General features: G+C 42.2%; 1 protein-coding gene across 4 annotated transcripts in view; it reads right to left on the minus strand.

Moving 5' to 3' along the window:
- ATF6 (activating transcription factor 6) overlaps positions 1 to 13,226 on the minus strand; it is a 128,644-nt gene that overhangs the window by 23,850 nt on the left and 91,568 nt on the right. The window lies entirely within an intron of this gene.

A 13,226-nucleotide genomic window follows, 5' to 3' on the forward strand; every position in this document is an offset into this window, starting at 1 on the left:
GAAAAAGAAGTATCAGATATTGAACGTATAAAAGTTATCACACTTAACCTGCTGTACCTCTAATTATTAAAGGTTTGCAAACTGGGGAGGGGGGGCTGTATTTTAAAGTGCTTGTTTACCAAGAGGCCTAAAGACTGCAACTGCAGGGACTCGAGCTGGTATACTATAAACCTTAGCAGAGCTTTTCTTACATCAGAAACAGTTTGCACACACCAGTACACGTGCACACACACCTGGGACAGCACAGTGGCTTCACTAAATGTCCAGTGTTACTTCTTTGAATTTAACATTCCTGCCACAACTGTGAACCTTCATTCTCCCCTCAGCACGTCACTGAGTCCATCAGCTACATGTGCAGAAACACAGGAGCTTCGTTACTGATCTCATCCCATTCATTAAAGAACTGACTACACACAGACCTGCCTGTACCCAGCACTGCGCTACAGAGGCTATTTTTTGTTAAAGAATACAAGTCTAGGTTTTCATTCTGTTGGGGGAAACAATGCTAACTGTGACAGAAACTGCCACGTGCGCCCAAATCTGCCATCCTTTCCAGGTTTAGTTGGGCATGGGCACAAAGCCTCCCAGAACACAGACCACATTCCCAGCCTCCTTTGAGACCACACACTCAAGTTCTGGCCAATGGGCTGCAGGGAGGAACGGTGGTGATGATGGGTGGCAGCACCCCCACCCCCACCCCCACAGCTGGAATGCAGACATGACTGCCAGAGCCAGGCAGCCCTCTTGGACCATGAGGAAGAACCTCCAATCTGAGGGTGATGGTGCAACAAGACAGAAGAGCCAGGCATCCTGATGACCAAGGAGGTACCACACGATCTCTGGAACCGACACATGAGAGAGAAATAAAATTCTAATTTGTCTAAGCTACTATCATTTTGGATTTTCTGTCACTCATAGCTAAACCTAAACCTAATTACTAGTTATGTTAAAAACCTGTGAAACAGTACTCAAGGTATTGAGTCAAGAGGGATCCCAATAAGGGTTAATCAGATACAGCTTGTCTCTATTTTAACAGCATAAAAATATTATTTAGCCTTCTTGATCTATTCCCCCTCACTATTTTTACTTATTTATTAAAGAACTTACAGAGGAAATTAAATCCTGGAAAAGTAGAGATGTCATTTGATGAAATGGAACAAAACCCTTAGCTTCCTATTAAGTCAGTTACAATGATCCAGCTGCAGCAGAGGTGAAGCTACTTAAAAAAAAAGGAAAAGCAGAGAAAAGATGTTGCCACAGGCACAGATGCAATACACTTTGGCACTGCCACTCACAACGACGTGGCTAACTTTACGACGTCTTCACGGACTCCTGCAGAGCCTCGCAGGGCTGAGGGACCATGGATCTCTGCAGGGAGGCGCCATGTGGACACAATCAATGTTGTTACTCATTCCCTGGAACCAGAGCAGCACTGGTGGAAAACACCCAAATGCTTCACCATGAGAATGAAGTATCAGCTTTCTGATGTTATGCAATGTCGTGCCTGAGAAAATATGCTATTTTCATACAATTCTCCCAATTCCCTCTTTCTGGCACATTGTTAGAAAAAGACAAACTATTAGTGCATAACACAGCATCCAAGGTTGTTTCTTCTCTTTTTGGAGACTAACTTGCCAAAAGAACAGAACCACGTCTTGCTCAGCTGGAGGCTAGGATGGGGATTCACAAGGAAACTGAGGTCCTAGGAAGATTGTAAAATGTGGATTCCACATGTCGGGTAGAGTAGAAACTGACCTCATTGAAGCTGACCTGCTCGATTAAATGACCCATCCACCCCTAAAACTTACTGACTGACACCCCCAGCACATGGAACATTCACAACTAGCTGATTTGTGTTTTTCCAAAACTACCTTTGCTATTTGTGTTTGTTAGTGTAATTGTGTAATTTAATAAAACAGTGCATAAGCTGCTAACATACCATGTGAAAAGACAGCAAGATTTGATAAAAGTGAATAGATTAAAATTTTTCTCTCACTGCCAGACAACCATGAAAGACTGGGAACAAATCGCAGCGGTGTTCATTCAGAGTGCCAACAAGCATATTGTTCTTGCTCTAATTTAGAGTAATAATGGATTCTGGGATTATGGTTGATGCATTAAGCACAGTTTTTGCAGGAAAGGCAACAAGAAACTCTAGTGGAGAGGTATTAGCCCTACACTAAACATGGCAAATGAATGCACATATGTGTGATAAAACGAACCAACATGAACATGTACCTGCTTTGGACAGGTAGAGGGCCAGGGAGTCTCCGATCCTGTACTTCCTGTTACTCCGTTCAACAGCCTGAGTGCATCCAAGTTCCAAGCGCTGTCAGCTATCACACAGAGCTTTTTCAAAGGGTGCACTGTGTATATTTCAGGGAGATAAGTTGAGTGCCAGCAGTGTGGCAATCAAAGAATGTCCTCTTAAGGAAAAGCATCCAACATTAAATTCATAAAGAGTTTAACCACATGAGGGCTTGTCAGACATACTGTTCACAAGATGCTTCGTTTTAGAAATTCACTTTACTGAGGACCTCTGGGTAGGAAGCAAACTTCCTGAAGATTAAACTGCATCCTAGACATGCTCACAAAGCAAACCACAGGAGGGCAGGGAGGGGGAGGCTGCAGCGACTGAGTCAACAAGCTTTCTGAGAGATTATTAGGAAACACTTCAAGGAAAAAGTTACACATATCTAAGAGAATTATGTTATTTTTTTGTTGGAAAAAAATGAGGAAAATGCTGGGTTGGGACAAAAAGTAATTTTTTAAAATTCTAGGCAGACGCTGTAGGAATGGGGTAAACTTGTGCAAGAGAAGCTGGAGTCGTGTGTGCACACATGTGCAGATATGTGAGTATATGTGCGTACGTGTGTCTGTGCATGTGTGCACGTGTTTAAGTGTGTGTGCATGTGTATGGGCGTGGGTATGTGTGTGTACATGTGCGTGTGTATGAGTGTGTCTGTACATGTGCATGCGTGTGCAAGCAGCACAGCAAGCTGGGAAGGGAGCACAGGGAGGTATTACTCTAGCAGGCTCCTCCTTGACAGGGATTTTACAACTTCCTGGCGGTGGAGAAGACAGGGGCCCTACTTGGATTCTATCTCTGAAGTTCCCTGGCTGTGTCTGGATGCCCCATCTTCACTAGAGATCCAGACCCTTTTCTTTCCAAAGCAATTTGGTCTTTCTGTTTCACACAAAGAAATCGGGAGGACTGTGAAATCTCCCTCACAGGCGTGTTAGGAAGGGTTGGGTCCTGACAAGGCAGACCACAAAGTGGAAGAAAAACATATCCCTTAAATTTCTTGTAATGTCCTGGTTAAAATTTCAGAGTAAATTAGTTTAGAAATCAGTGAAGTTTCAAAAAGACTAAATAAGTAAAGGAATAACTATATTCTGGCATTAATTCACTAAAAGAGCACCGATCTGCCTCTTGTGTAAACATATGTTTATGAAATGTTAAAATTAAGAGATCAAACACAGTACTACTCTGAAATAATACCAAAGCCCTCAAGTTTATTTTCTAGGCAGAACTTTTAAATTAAAACTTTTTCGATAAATTTAAATGATTTCTGAGCTAGGAATAGAAGAGCTAAAAGTCATGAATAATATAACATTTCTTTCTATGATAAATCCCATAGCCTCTGCTTTTATCAAAGTTTTCATTTTTTCATTTTCAAAATGTCATTTTTAATTTTCAAATTTTTAAATTTTCTTATGGAGGGAGGAGTGTCAGTTCTGCACAAACGCCCCCAGCATGAGCATGTACCAGGTGATGCACAGTTCTACGTCTCCATGTGTGCCCTCAAAGAGCAAAAGTTAGGAGATATTCTTTTAATAAACTACAATTGTTTGCTTCCTTTAATCAAGCTATTCTGATTTCACCTGTTGCCAATATTCTTAATCTTCTTTCTAAAAGTATAAACAGAAATTATATTTCTAAATAATGTTTTGCCCAGCCGGGCGTGGCTCAGCGGTTGAACATTGACCTAGGCTACAGGAGATCGGGGTTCGATTCCCGGTCAGGGCACATGCCCGCGTTGCAGGCTGCAGCCGATCGATGACTCTCTCATCACTGATGTTTCTCTCTCTCTCTCTCCCCCTCTCCCTTTCTCTCCCTGAAATCAATAAAGATATGTTTAAAAATAAATAAATAAATAAATAAATAAATAAATAAATAAATAAATAAAGTTTTGTTCTTCCTATCATACTGTTTGGTCTTTAGACTTTTTTTTAATGCAAAGCAATAATGTGGAGTCTAAATGCAAAAGATTATATTTGACTTACTGGCTTCTTATTGAAAATATTAACCCTTGGCTCATAAGGCTCATAAAATGGCTTTCCAAGAGGTCTTTTTTCCTGCTATCTGTTAATTATTTATAAGCATCAGCTGAGGACTACTCCCCCATGGGACATCGGCCACCCAGTCTGCCAAATGTTCTTAGTTGTGGATGGGTGCCTAGCAGATGTGAAATATACAGGTAATGGGTTCGACAATTTTGCCTGGTCTCACAACATAAAATGTAGAAAACTGCAAAGAAAAATGTTCACCAACATTAAAGAAGCAGGGGACTAGGGAGTGATGTGTGGTCACTACACATAACTCTATTTAAACTGTTCAAAATTTATGAAATAACTTTCACCCAAAATGTTTTAAGTATTTATATTATCAAATAAAACTTAATACAATCTAAAAGAATTTCTTCTTAAGTAGTTAGCAAACACTGTCACTTTTACATATTTCAGAAACTCGTGTTTAACCTGTAAACAGAGAAATCTGGTGGGGTAAATTAAAGCATTAAGTTCACGACCCATCAAGGGAGGGAAGGCTGCAAGGGGTGTCTCAGAGGCGAGATCCCCAGCATAAAGAAGGCCCGCGGAGCCCACATAAAGGGAACGATTCCTCCTTCATTGTGCACAGTGCTGGTTATAGAGACCATAGCAAGCAGTGCACTAATACCGCATGTGCAGTTCATTCTGCTGGATCATCATCACATAAGGTCACCATCACGCACACACGCAGGATGGCCGGGGTCATGGAATGGGACACCAAGACCTATCAGCCTTACCCGACACACCTAACATGACCATAGAGAATCAGGCTTGAAAAACACATTTCAGGACTCTTCCCTCTCTGATACACTAACCTATTTCCCTCTAACTTTTGGTCAGAGAGTAACAAGAGAATTATGATGCTGGAAGCAGGGGAGTGGCCTTTTCAGATGGGCTTGTACAGCGGGGTTCGACATGATGTTTGGAATAACCAGCGTGTGAAAGGAATCACTGGGATCATTGAAGGGGCATGGCAGAGGTGCTCTGAGACGTTTATTGTGTTGGGTTATGAAAAACGTTTCAGCAGAAGCCTCAAATGGCCTTCACCTCTTTATGTCTTACTGACACAAGAAGCCCCCTCCTCAGAGGGGAGGGGCTGGCAGTGCCAAAACCCCCAGGATTTTGTGTAGTCAGGGTAATTTTTATGACCAAAATTTAATTACGTTTAACAAAAACTTACAGATTCTTTTTAGATTTCTCTAATAATCTTTAATTAAAAATATTACAGCCCACTCTGGTTTAGAAATATTTTGAATTCTCTTAAATTTCACAGTATAAAATAACTTCCTAGGGATATGTTAATTTGTGACATCTACTGGTTTGCATATTTCTAGAAAACCTTTCTTAACATGACCTCATTAACAGGTGAGGAGGTGGTGGTGTGGGCGGTGAGGGCACTGGCCTGAATGGAAGGTGCTTCCTCACACACAAGGTGCGTGATGCTGCACCACTCGCTGGGTCTGAACTTCTTCTTCTGTAAAATGAAGGGGCAAAAGTACATCTCACATCTCTCTATCTCAAACTCTCAACTGGAAACTATATATTTACTCAAGAATTTCAAAATGCTTCACACTTTGAAAGCAACATTATTTGAAGAAATTTATTATTTCCAACATAATGTTGTTGCAAAATTTTATAAAAGTGAGAGTAAATAATAATGCCAAAATAAATGGCCAAATTGTGAAAGGAACCTAATTCTGATGGTAGGTTCAATTCCTGCTCATCAGCTCCTGCTAGCTTTCACCTGTCAGTAAGAACAACATGCCATTCTCTGTGTGAGAGAATTCGTTAGAATCGTTACCAGTGAAACATTTTAAACTTGAGTTGCTGTGATCACTAAACTAAGTGACCTCTAGGAACCTAAAGTCTCATCACAATAAAAAGGCAAAGAGAAAACATACACCAATGTACAGCCACCAAACACAAAGCACCTACTGTTGCTGGTGAAAGGATCACCCAGAGACCCAGCTTCCCCCGGACACTGCCAGTCAGTGCACCGGGGCAGATACTAGCCTATCAGCAGCACCGGGCTCTGACGCAGACGGCAAGGGTGGTCCGGCACCTGTTTCTGTAACTGACTGAATCCTTTGTCTTTTCAAAAAGATGAGCAGTTTTTTAAAAAAAGCCTCGATGTCAGTGCACAATAGCATCTTTCAGAAATGTTTCAATGTTGACAGAGGAAGTGGGGTTTCCTCCTACTCACCCCAAACCATGTATGCAGGAATTTTTTTTCTTCTATATATTTTAGAGGCAATTAAATGCTCTTTTGGGGGACTGGGGGGGGATAAGCAATAAATAATAAAATGATCACAGATATATTGACAGTCTCCTATAGAGCCCAACTCACAAGCAGAGTGCAGTCCTATCTAAATATGGGGGGGATCAAGATGGCAGCGTAGGTAACCGTGTACCCACCGCCTCCCACAACCACATCAAAATTACAACTAAAATACAGAACCACCATCACCCAGAACCTCCTGAAATCTGGCTGCACAAAAGCCCTACAAGGAGGGGACTGAAGAAGCACCGAGACCGGTAGGAGGGGTGGAGACTCGGACAAATTGGGGCTGAATCGCAGAGACACCGGCCCACACCCAGTGCCGTGGTGTAAACCCCGGAGGGACATCTCGGCGGCAGAGGTTTCCCGGAGGAGCGAGGGGTCCCAGCCCCACAGCAGGCCCCCAGCCCAGGGCTCCAGGCCGGGAAGAGACGTCCCCACAACTCCGGGCTGTGAAACCAGCGGGGACTGTGGCTGAGGGTCGCGGAGGCTGCAGGAGCCCCCGCAGTTCCTCTTAAAAGGCCCGCGCACGGACTCACTCCGACGCTCCCTCTGAGCCCAGCGCCAGGCAGCAGCCTGAAAGGACCCAGGACACTCGGGGAGGAACTAACCTGCCTGAGATCCGGGCGAGAGCTGGAGGGCGGCCTCCTCCCAGGCAGAAGAGCTGGCGGAGGCCATTGCTCCTTTGGCGAGTCCTCCCGGCACACAGCCCGCAGGCAGTCGCCATATTTGAATCGCCAGCACCTGACTCACACCTTTGGCCCCGCCCCGTGATTCCGGAGGCCCCGACCCTCCCCACCTGCAGCTCATCCAGGCCATTTCCAGGGGCTTTTCTGTGCAAGTGGCCTCTCAAGCCTCATGCTTAGGACTTTCCTAAAATCGCTCAAACAAGCAGCAGCAGGCCCCATACGGCTTGATAAGTGGCCCCAGGCCTGGCACAAGTGGCAGCCTGCACTGGCTCATAGCTTGGCCTCTCCTGGACACCTCCAAGCCCAGCACAAGTAGCAGCCAACTACGGTTTGCTGTGTAGCTCATGCTGGGTGGCCCTAGGCAAGGCACTGGCACAGGCTGACTTTGCACCTCCCAGGAGGCTCCAGAGACAGTGCACCTGGTGGTCAGACTTGACCATGCTGGATTGCAACCCTACCACATCTATGAATGACACACTCAAGGGGCGCACTTGGTGAACACCAAAGCCCCACTGAAGTAAATCCTGATCCATAGGGGTGTCTCCAGCATAGCAGCTCTTTGGCTGTAGTTGCAGCTGGTTCTCACAGCTGACTGGTCGGGGGGTCAATTCCTCCCAGGGACGCCAACAGCAACCAAGGCTCAGCTACAACAGGACAGTGCACACAGCCCACAAAGGGGAGCCCCTAGAAGGCCCAGCTCAGGTGATTGGGGAGGCTGAGCCACTGGACCCTACAGGACACCTACTACACAAAGCCACTCTACAAATTCCAGGAGATAAAGCAGCTCTACCTAATACATAGAAATAAACACCTGGAAGCAGCCAAAATGAGGAGGCAAAGAAACATGTCACAAAGGAAAGAACAGAAGAAATCTCTAGAAGAGGAACTAAATGAAATAGATCCAAGCAAGCTAACAAATACAGAGTTCAAAATTTTGTTTATAAGGATGTTTAAGCAGACTATTAGGGAAATAACTGAGAAAATTGATAACATAATAAAATACCAATTTGAAATGAAGGCTACATGAACTGAAATGAAGAATAATTTACAGGGAATCAACAGTAGAGGACACTGAGAATCAAATCAGCAATTTGGAACGTGAGGAAACAAAAAACACCCAAGCAGAAGAGCAAAAAGAAAAAAGAATCCAGAAATATGAAGATAGTATAAGGAGCCTCTGGGACAACTTCAAGAGGCCCAACATTCATATTATTGGGATGCCAGAAGGAGAAGAAAGAGAGCAAGAAATTGGAAAAATAATTACAGAAAATGTCCCCTACCAGGGGAAACAAATAGACTTACAAATCCAGGAAGCACAGAGAGTCCCAAACAAGAGGAACCCAAAGAGGCCCACAGCAAGACATATCATAATTAAAATGCCAAAGGTTAAAGACAAAGAGAGAATCTTAAAAGCAGCAAGAGAAAAGCAGTTAGTTACCTACAAGGGAGCACCCATACGACTGTCAGCTGATTTCTCAACAGAAACCTTGCAGGCCAGAAGGGAATGGCAAGAAATATTCAAAGTGATGAAAAGCAAGAACCTATAACCAGGATTACTCTACCCAGCAAAGCTGTCATTTAGAATTGAAGGTCAGATAAAGAGCTTCACAGATAAGAAAAAGCTAAAGGAGTTCATCACCACCAGACAAGCACTACAGGAAATGTTGAGGAGTCTTCTTTAAGAAGCCAATGAACAAAACAATCTGATGAACTAAATAGATCCAGAGACACTGATGCATGTAACAGACGATCATATTTCAGAGGAAAGAGGGAAGGAGGGTGGAGGGTGGGAGGAGATTAACCAAAGAAGTCATATGCCTATATGCATAACCCATGGACACAGCCAATAACGGGGTGAAGGCCTGGAGAGGGGGTGGGAGCGAGGTAGAGGAGGTCAATTGGGGGGAAAAAATGGGACACCTGTAATACTTTCAACAATAAAGATAAATTTAAAATAAATAAATACCCAGACAGTCCCTCTCGGTCATGCAGGCACACATCCTCCTGGCTACCTGATCTCCTTTCTACACTGTTGGCCAAATCCCTGCCTCTAACTGACAGTCTCAGTTACATATGGGAGCCTGAAGAATCCTTGGAAGTCAGAATGAAAGGGAGGTTTCTCTATTCCTATCTGAATCTGAAGGTATCAAAGAAAATTATAATATCGGTAAGACTGAATTTAAATATGTGTTTATCCTCTATAGAAATATGCATATTCTATGTATCTTTTTAAATAAATGAAACCCAGATGACATTTCAATAATTTTGCTGAGCTAGTGGGTTATGGGTGATTTCCTCCTGTTTATTTTTCAAATTTCTGAGCATTAAGATAGTCCTTTTGAAATTAAAAAACACTTAAAATTTACCAGTTATCTATTAATGGTTGAGACCATTTGGTAAGAATGATACATAAACATGAAAACCTCATAAAGACTTTTTAAAGTGTTGCCTCAAACCAAAGGGTTTATAAACAATTCAGTAATTTGTAAAACCTCAAATCCCCACAGTTTAAGAACTTGAAGATTAAGCCTCATTTACACCATCCATGTGCTTTAAGAGAGTATTCCACTCAGTTCTAAAGCCACATCTACCGATTTCAGTTTCCAATCAAATCTGAATTAGGAACTTTCATGAATTGCAAAGAGAATTTAAACTAAATTTATTTAATTCCAAAATGAGTTTTTAAAACTTTTTTTTTTAAATGTCTTTATCGATTTCAGAGAGAGGGAAAGAGACAGAAACATCAATGATGAGAGTCATTGATCAGCTGCCTCCTGCACGCCCCCTACTGGGGATGGAGCCCACAACCCAGGGCATGTGCCCTGACTGGGAATCGAACAGAGATCTCCTGGGTCCCAGGTCAATGCTCAATTGCTGACCCATGCTGGCCAGGCTAAAACTGCTTCTTAGGAGCAAAAATCAAACACACACACTCTTCAGTCGTCTTTTGAAAAGGAACAAAAAAAGAGATTTAAGTAATAAAAGGCAAATGATTTATATTGGATACCATGATTTGATACCAGTTCATGAGATCGGTTCATTATTATAAATGCTTTTACAACCATTTGCAAGAAAGGGGAAAATCACCACAGGCTTAATTTTTGCATAAATAGGGACTTTATAAAAGTATTCCAGCTCCAATTTAGCTTGATAGAGTGTTAGAACAGGGAGAAAACTGCAAATACCAAAAATCTTTACAAAGGATATGCATATTTTCTTAGTCGAAGGCATGCCTGGGTGTTAGAAACAATTTATTTCTATCTGGCATAGAATTTAACAGCTTAAGAGCAAAAGGAAGAAGCCAAAGATGATGGTTATATTATGTACAGAACAGATATTTTAAATGTTAGATAATTAGCTGTGGTGGAAACTAAGCCAGCAGGGACTTCCCTGGTGTTGTCCATTACACACTGTGTGCAGTTACATGGCTGCTGAGCGGTATGAACGGATGCAGGGCTCCTCGTTGGAATGACACACAACCAGGGAGACAGAGAGAACTCTTGAGGGGTGTCGAATGCAAACAGATGTATTTCTATTAGGTAATATCTTCTGTTGTTGTTTTATTTTTTTAAGGTCAGATTTGAAAGATGCAAGCTTTTCAAGAAGTTCAGCAAAAGAATGAACTTGTTTTACCATGGTATCATTTTTCAGGAATTTACTTTGAAAACAAAGTTTCCACTAAAACAGTTTACAAATCTTTCTAATCTCTATAGGTTAGATTAGACAAATATACATATCCATTTTAGTAAGTATGAGGTACATTTTCTAGATATACCTGCAGATAAAATACAAAAACAACGGTGACTAAAACAGAATTTTGTATCCCAAATTAATTCACCTTACTAGTCTTTTCACTGCTTCAGGTGAGACAGAGAAGGAAAATGAAAAAGGAAAAGAAATGTCAGGAATCATGAGGCACGTCCTGAAGAGACACTGACACCACCTCAGGGAAAAAAGTCTCCTTCAAGTGGCCTCACTCATTAAAGGGTAAGTGGGGGGAGGGATGGTCAGTCTCAATTAAAAGAAGGAATAAAATAATCATGTATGACCCTATCCATAGCAAGATCTGAAGACAATTCTATTTACAGCAAAGAATATATCCTTTCAAAGATATGGCAAAAAGGTAGAATTACAAGTTAAGTCTGAATAATAGATACCACACTCTGACTCTTATATGGTCACCTAGTTTCAAAGGGTCTTATGTGGAAAAGACATTTCCATGAGAAATACATTCTCATTTCTCACAAAATATAAATTTAATCCCTCATAATTTTCCCACAAATTCATTTGAGAAAATAATGTATTGCTTGATAGTATTGCTATAAAATAATTAAAAGATTAAGGTCAGAACTTACATACGCTCGCAGCCTCCAAAATATTAAGATTCAGGCACAGTTAAGTGACTGAGAAAGATGACACTGTCAGCTGTGCGCAGGAATGACCACACTCCTACATGAAGCAACAAGGGTGTGCTTCATTACACGCGTGGAATAAACAAGTGTGTACAATGCTGGAAATGTAATGTCTCTTCCTTGTGATTTTCTTAATCATATTTTTCTCTAGTTTACTTTTTTGTAAGAACACAGTATATACCACCTACAACATGCAGAATATGTGTTCATTGACTGTGCTATTGGTAAGGCTTCCAGTGAACAGCAGGCTGTTAGTTAAATTTTTAGGGAATCAAAAGTTATATGGGAATCTTCAACTATTTGAGGGTCAGAGCACCAAACCTGGCATTGTTCAAGAGTCAGCTGTATATAAAAAGGCATCAAAAATAATTCCCACTACTACTGCTTTTTCCAATTTTGTATTACAGAACTTCCACAAGTGATGGAAGATCCTCAAACGATTCTACTAAAAAAATATATACACTTCAGCTGGCAGAGTATCTTTATTATCAGAAAAGAAACAATTCTGAAGAAAAACCATTATGGAGACAGGACTCATCGTATTGCATCACAAGCAAGACGTTCTCTCGGATGCACGAGGTGACTCCAGTGTGGTGACTTACCTGCAAGTGAAATCTGGAAATGCCGAACTTGAAAAATATCAACAGTAAAGCTCACTGAGAAGATGCCAGTTGTTTCCCTCAACTAGGCAACAAAAGCAGGTAGGAGGAAAATCCCAGGGTCACACTTAATCTTTAGGTTTAAAGAATGACCCATATAATGTGAGAGGGAAACTCTAATGAGGAAAGTATCTTAAGAGACAAAAGAAGACAAGAAATGAAAATCGACTAAGAAAAAAAAGGGGTGATATAAAGCACGAAGGATTTAGCTGGGACTTATGAGCTACATGGATACACAGAAAAATCTAAACTGGAAGATGCTGAGATGCTAGAGGCTGCGCAAGAAAGCCATTTTCAAATATTCCTCTCATGTGAAGGGAGGTACTGATCTGGGCTCACAGTAATCAGGACTTAGGGCCCAAGGCCCCACCTGGACTCACAAGCTTGGGGAAAGAAATCAACTGAAACTCTGTGATTAAGCTCTCACCTTTACACAAGGGAATGTTTTTCAAATTGCCCCCAGTTCCCAGAACGGAAACATAAAGTGGTGCCTAAGATAAATTAACTAATGCTTGTTTCGGCTTCTGTACCCAACAGCTTTCGCAAGACCATTAAAACAGCTCATCCCCCTCCATCCAAGGAGGAGATGGTTTTATTGCTTTAAATACTGCTAGTGTAGGGGACGGGGGACGGGGGACGGGGGACGGCAGATTTGGGTGCAGTGCCGCTGTCGTCCGCTAGCGCAATAAACTTTGCTCCTACATTTGACTCTGAGTGTGGCTGGCGATCTTTGTCATTCTTGCTGTTAAGCTATAACATTTGGAGGCCCCAGCGAGATCTGGTGTTCCATGTCCCCAGACGACAGACGCCTCACGCCGACATGGCAGTGCCTCCAGCCCGACCCCCAGACTCAGGG

The sequence above is a fragment of the Miniopterus schreibersii genome (genome assembly GCF_964146895.1).
Source record: "Miniopterus schreibersii genome assembly, chromosome: 19".
Classification (NCBI taxonomy): Eukaryota; Metazoa; Chordata; class Mammalia; order Chiroptera; family Miniopteridae; genus Miniopterus; species Miniopterus schreibersii.